The sequence below is a fragment of the Aplysia californica genome, unplaced genomic scaffold (assembly GCF_000002075.1).
Source record: "Aplysia californica isolate F4 #8 unplaced genomic scaffold, AplCal3.0 scaffold01079, whole genome shotgun sequence".
NCBI lineage: Eukaryota > Metazoa > Mollusca > Gastropoda > Aplysiida > Aplysiidae > Aplysia > Aplysia californica.
The window spans coordinates 14,780-22,183 of record NW_004798349.1 but is presented as its reverse complement, the minus strand read 5'-3'; the positions used below and the strand labels follow the sequence as shown (position 1 = coordinate 22,183).

At 42.2% G+C, this 7,404-nt stretch overlaps 1 long non-coding RNA gene across 1 annotated transcript; it reads right to left on the bottom strand.

Moving 5' to 3' along the window:
* Nucleotides 1-2,452: 2,452 nt before the first annotated feature.
* On the bottom strand, nt 2,453-7,369 carry LOC106013647. The gene is made up of 2 exons (XR_001185400.2): nt 7,125-7,369; nt 2,453-7,090 (listed from the first exon to the last, which is right to left on the bottom strand). It is a non-coding gene; the product is annotated as an uncharacterized LOC106013647 (long non-coding RNA).
* Nucleotides 7,370-7,404: the final 35 nt, after the last annotated feature.

Genomic DNA, 7,404 nt, shown 5'->3' with positions numbered 1-7,404 from the left:
GGGGGGGGGGATTTAGTTTAGGAAGCCAAAAACTGATGTTTGGTTTCATCCCCCAGCAAGCTGGTAGCTGGCGAGTAGTTTGGCTTGGTGGAGTACTTCCGGTTAACAGTCCCACAACAGTCAACCAGAGAGACAGTCAACTAGAGAGACAGTCAACTAGAGACAGTCAACTAGAGAGACAGTCAACTAAAGAGACAGTCAACTAGAGACAGTCAACTAGAGACAGTCAACTAGAGAGACAGTCAACTAAAGAGACAGTCAACTAGAGACAGTCAACTAGAGACAGTCAACTAGAGAGACAGTCAACTAGAGACAGTCAACTAGAGACAGTCAACAGTCAACTAGAGACAGTCAACAGTCAACGAGAGATCTCTACATCTCAGTCCCAACAACACAGCTGACAAATTCAACACCCACCAGTCACATCCAAACCAGCAGAAACAATCACATTGAAAGCAGGCGACGCCACCTTCTTCATTCTGAAATATCTCGACTTCTATTCAAGACAGAAGGCATTTTTTTCACCGATAGCAAGACAACTGAACAAGCTTTAAGATGATACCAATAACTCCACATGCCCAAAAATTGACGAGCGTGAGCGCCTGATTCCACCGAGCGCCTGATTCCACCGCGTTGTGACACACACATATATTATTCTGGTCGACATGAAGCTCTGCCAAACTGGCATAAAATCAGAAGCAAACATTGGTAGAGGCTATCATGGGCAAAGACTGACTCTTGATTTGTTCTATACCTGGACTTCTGTCTGCTTTCATTCATCTTATTGGTGAAAAAGGTGTAGTTTTCCACGACTTTCAGTGAGTGTTTACTTTGCTCACCTGGCAGCCTTTTCGAGCTATACTTCAGAATGGCCTGACACTGACAGCTCTTGACTGAGGCATTCAGTCTGACAGCTCTGCTCTAAATCAATCCACCTCAAACACCGACACTCCACACTGCTCACCCTTATCACATTGGGGTTTAACGCCCCTTTCAAAACTGTCAGCTCATTTAGGAGGCAGGACCCCTGATGTCAACGTCCATCTCCGCTCAGATCCAAATACTCAAGCCAAGAGGGTGGATGGTTGGACAAATGTACCAAGAAACCAAATGTCCAGCACACCCTACTGGGGATTCCAACCTGGGCCCATCACACCATAGTTCAGTGTGATACCCCCGGAGTTTACAGTACAGCCCAGTCATTTCATTCAGTGTGGATCCAACCCTTCGCATTACAATATAACATATAACAATAATATATAACAATAACAACATCCATCAGAACAGTGCTCTCTACGTGACAAAACCATCATCACTTCTGTCAAGGAATCCAGGATCAACAAGATTTGGTTCCGCTGCATTTCTTTGGCACCACCCCTGGAGTCATCTTGTCTCCCTTGACAGTTGGGGAAAAAGCGACAGACATAATAATAACAAACACTCGCAGGAGAACATGGGTGGAAATGAAAATGAAACATTACTAGAAAGCTAACTTACTACTTTTGTTTGAACATCAGTAGCCATCATTTTTCTTGACCATTGATGTCGCCAACATAAACGCCTGACAAAAGATCTTACAACATTGTATTTTTCTCATGAAGGAATACAACAAAGTAACAACTCAACTCATAATACTGAACAATTTTCGAGAAATCCATGGCAAGCTGTTGACCAGTGCTGGGAAAAAATTTATGAACGTAAACAATTGTTTTCCTTTCATTTCAGCCTCTTCGACAGTGGTATAATGGGTTGTGTGTGCTGAAGAAAGATTAGGTCCAAAGTGAAATTCTCAATGTTGACAAAAGCTGGAAAAGACACAGAAACGACACACAGACACAGAAACGACCCAGAGTTGCTAAAAGAATCAAGTTCTTTTCTCCCTCTACTCTACTCCATTCTTTTGTCCCCCTGGGCTTAGGAAAGTGGAACAGCTTGCCAGCCATGTATCTCAACTGGACACAAACGGGGCCTACGACAATCAGAGACAAAAACAGCAGACATAGCAGTGGCATTAGTGGACAGTTGACCGCCGATGTCGGGCAAGTCTGGGGGGGGGGGGGGGTCCACACAGAGGTCCCGTGGGGTCACACAGAGGTCACGTGGGGCCACACAACAGGAGACTTCAAAGGAAAAACTTTTCAGTTTCGTAAACATTGAAATTACATCAGTGGATACAAATGACAAATGAGCAGAGAACGGGCTTCTTAGATTAAGACAACAGTTATCGTTTAATTATTCCACAGATATCCTAATTAATTTCTTTGGGGGAACACAGCAGATAGAGAGCTGTGGAAGCAGAGAGGTAGGCTACATAGCAGAGAGCAGATTCCTATATGGGAACCCTTCCTATATTTCCTTGTGAGTGTACAGTGCAGATTCCTATTTGGGAACCCTTCCTATATTTCCTTGTGAGAGCAGATTCCTATACGAGAACCCTTCCTATATTTCCTTGTGAGAGCAGATTCCTATACGGGAACCCTTCCTATATTTCCTTGTGAGAGCAGATTCCTATACGGGAACCCTTCCTATATTTTCTTGTGAGAGCAGATTCCTATACGGGAACCCTTCCTATATTTCTTGTGAGCCCACAGAGCAGGAACAAATGAGCAAGGGTTACCCGACACAAGTTACAGATACAAAAAGTTCCACAAGACTGTCGGTCATCCCCAGGCAGGGAGGCAAACCAGTGGCCAACATTTCCAGACTTGTCATTTCAGGGAACTCTATGGGTCCATTGACAGCAGAAACGGCTAGGAGAGAATTGAAAAGGGAGAATATATATATATCTCTTCTTCCAGCCTGGAACCACTGTAGAGAACATAACATGAAGTAAATCAAAACAGAACATGTCAGACCACACAGGTTTCTACTTTCCTCACTCCTTTGTGAATCATAAAATGTGTCTTGACAAAAACACCAAAAGTGTCCAACATTCAGAACACAGGGTGTAGGACAAGTGTCCAACATTCAGGACACAGGGTGTAGGACAAGTGTCCAACATTCAGGACACAGGGTGTAGGACAAGTGTCCAACATTCAGGACACAGGGTGTAGGACAAAATTGTCCAATATTCAGGACACAGGGTGTAGGACAAAATTGTCCAACATTTAGGACACAGGGTGTAGGACAAAGTGTCCAATATTCAGGACACAGGGTTTACGACAAGCCAGAGCACCAGATTTGACTGTGTACCCACACAACATAATACACAACGGGGAACTTCATTTTGAAGAATGAGCAAAAGTGTAACCAATTCAATATTTGAGCCGCTCATTTCAACGAAAAAGACAACAGTAGAAACAAAACACATTAAAAATTACCAGCCCAAGCTATACAAGATTATAATAAAAATGATTTGTCCAAATGTACACATTTTTGCATGACCACTGAGTGTATCCGTCTCTCTCTCTAAGAATGTGACTACTTATTTGTAAGTCTTTCATTCAGGTCTCAACTTGAATATGGACAACATAGTTATTTAGTACAACAGTTTTTTCTTACTAAACAGTACAGTGTGTGGCGGAGAGAAGCAATGTAGGAGTGTTCGCATGACCAAACACAAGTACAGGTGTTCCTGACACACACAGCCACCTTTCTCCCACCAAACACAAGTACAGGTGTTCCTTACACACACACACAGCCACCTTTCTCCCACCAAACACAAGTACAGGTGTTCCTGACACACACAGCCACCTGTCTCCCACCAAACACAAGTACAGGTGTTCCTGACACACACAGCCACCTTTCTCCTTTGACAACAATCTATATCTATATGTTATTGATTCTACTTTCTCCAATCTCACAATGATAACTGCCGGCATAATCTGTGCTGATGTTGGACAATACAAGACAATCAACCGACCAATGAACCGAGATGCACAGTGGGTAGGTGTGAGGTGGTAAGTGTGAGGTGGTAATGACACACATGTACACAACACGGCTGCTGCCCTGACAAAGAAGCTACACGCGTCAACTATGACATGTAACAACTACCGTGTATCTTTGTAACAGCGTGAAGTTGCCAGGTTTTTGTGCTGCATCTGTCTGTGCTATATCCCGGCAAGAACAAGCGCGCGGGCGCGCACACAACCACATAACAGCTGCACATTGACGCTCAAAGATGTCACAAAATCCACAAATACGACCGAGGTATCTCTTCTCATGACCTCAGTTATAAAGAAAAGGGAAACACTTGTTGCATCAACACAGGAAGATCTCCCTTCAACAATCAAGACACTTTGGACGATGCTATTCTTAAATCTTAAAGACAATATAATATCATTCTTATTTATGAAACACTGTCTTTGTTTTTGAGTGACATTTGACCAGACGTATCTCTCCAAGAAACATTACCAGACGTATCTCTCCAAGAAACATTAGCAGACTTATCTCTCAAAGAAACAGTAGACAAGAAGAGCTTTATTTTTATAACAACAAGGTAAGCCTTTTATTAAGCCACAGGGATAAGACAAAAAATGATTGAACTTTTCACAGTTAAGAACATTCCCACCATTCCTCAACTTAATTTTGCCGCCGTAATTTATTTTGAATATAATATACTTATTATGTTATACGTTATAAACAATGGACAGACAGAAAAGAAATTGTACAAGAAATTGCTGCCTTAAAATCCTCCAAACGGTTGGTGTTGACCAGAGGGGCGGACAAGTGGGAGATAATGCAGCACATTCAACAAAACACATTCCATCAAGTGTCCAGGGAGCAGCAGTGGCTGGGGAACTGTTGCTCCGGGCAAAAAGTAGCCCACTGTCTGGCAGAAAAGGTGAAAGAAAATGAAAAGCAGGGTGCTCGTGATTTGATTGAAAAAGAAACTGTTGCAAACACTCAGAAATTTCTTTTTTTGTCAACACACAGCGTTTTTGAGTAGGTGCAAGATAACTATTTACAGTACAAAACTTTCCTTTTTTCATACAAAACATGAAGATAAGACGCAACTCCTGATTGCAATGAATTTTGAAATTGCTTATATCATCCCCTGATTTCAGCAGACTGCTATTTATAGATTTACAACAATCAAACATGACAGTACATTCTCTCAGCTAGAAAAGTACCCTGTGCTGAGAGTACCTGACAGTACATTCTCACAGCTAGAAAAGTACCCTGTGCTGAGAGTACCTGACAGTACATTCTCACAGCTAGAAAAGTACCCTGTGCTGTGAGTACTGGAGTACCTGGTGTAGTATGACCACTAGCAGCAGGAGAGGAAACGAGGAACAAGTGAACATGTACATCTGGGGAATGAGTCAAGCAGTAACACTGGAACTTCTAGTGCTGGCAAAACTTGACACTCATCATTGGGAACTTTGCCGCACAAATCTCTTCCTTCCATGGAATGATCAACTCCAACAAACGGCGCGCTGCCCCGGGGGGGGGACACGGAGCACAGACCAATGGCAGGAACGGAACACAACGACGTACAAAATGTTCATAACCTAAACTGACACTGACACCCATAGATCCAACATTTCACAACTAAAGACTTGAGGTGAAATGAATAAAATTGATTTTTAAAATACATCAATCATTTGATATAATACAAAATAAAAAGAAATAAATTCATGCACTATTATTATTTTGCATGTACACACTTTATTGCCATATATATTCAATTTAAAACTCAAATAATATAGTCTTAATATATACACGTACTACTCATCTACTATGGCTTTAAGTAGCTCAAGATTGTTATTTGTGTATAGGTTTGGTAGAAGTAGAGATCCTTTACGTGACGTTATATGATGACTATTCATAGTAATATAATGCTTGCTTCAAACGCCCACACAAACGGTTCCTTATAGAATGTAAAACACATCTTTTTCTACCACGGGGACGTGCGAGATAAATAAAAAAGCTGTTGTTGTTTCACCTTGACCTCAGGGTAAAAAGTTGCTTGGCACTTGGGAAAGTGATAGTGTAAGTAAAACTAGTTCTACTGTCAGCGCACACCCAGGTGTAAGTTTGTTGTAGAGATCTGTAGCAATCTTACTTCTGTACACACTCACACACAGCCACCTCCGGCTTTTCTTTTCCTTCTTGCTTGGCTATCTCATTAGTAACTTCAGGACTTCCCATTACTCAAGCTCCAACAACTAGTTTGTAGACATGGCTCAAGTCCACAGTCCTGACCTTCTTAAGCTCTTTTACTTCACACACAAACATTTTCTTTGTATACGAAAGGAAATAACTGAAGAACTTAGACACTCATGGGTCTCAACTCCGCATCATTTCCACAAAACACCCACTATTATTGTACCGTTTAATCCTAGAATGCTGAAATAGAAGCCTGCCAGGAACTCCCCACCAATTTCAAGGAGGTTCGGACAATCTTTTTTAATTCACGGACATTTGGTCAAGAAAAGCATGCCGAAAGCCCATTTCCAATAGGCCTACACTTACTCACCAAAAGTAAATTTAGTTTCGATTTTCCAACCAAAATTTTTTTAATGTCCGATCCGCCGAAATTCCAGGAGTTTTCAAGGAGATTTTTCCTTGCATGCAAATTCCAGGAGTTTTCAAGGACTCCTTCTTGAATTCCAGGAGACCCCAGAAACCCTGTATAAGCCATCAATTTATCAAATCAAGCTTATTTCATATCAGTTTGAGGCTTTGGAAGATAATAAGTCAAAGAGTCACTTCCAACTATTTACAATCTTGATTATGTACAGGGAGTGGTGGCGCATAACTGGGTAGCGGAGGAAATGGCAGTAGCGGAAATCCCATAAGTAGCGGAACCTTGAGACCCATGAAACTACAGTATAGCTGACGTCACATACCACCATTTACACACATAAAACCTTTGGCTGGGACTGTCAGAATAGTGTCACCTTGGAATAGTTTGATCTGCAAGAGCAAACAGTCCCTTTACAAAATTGACCAGAGTTCAGGAAGCTTTCATAATTCTAAAGAAAAAGAAAACAAGTTTGAAAAAAAAGAACAATGGTACCAGCGCTATGCTCTAAGGAAGGGTCACCCCCCCCCCCCCAGCCACTGAACTCCTGCTCCGCACACAGCCCCCAGCTCATGTAACAGACAAACCTTACACCTAGACCCCCTGATGTAACAGACAAACCTTACACCTAGACCCCCTGATGTAACAGACAAACCTTACTCCTAGATCCCCTGATGTAACAGACAAACCTTACAGAGCACCTTGATCCCCTGATGGACAAAACGAGAGAAGGGACCCCAGCACCCAGCAAGATCTGCGTGAGGACTGGGAGATAACAACTTTATGACTTTACGACCACCATCCATCCATGACAGGGCACAAGATTCCAGCCAAACATGGTGTGGGAAAATACAGGAGGTTTTAGCCCAGTTTGGTAACAGACTCTGGTTCTGCTAAAATTGACCCAGGTGGTAATGACACACATGTACACAACA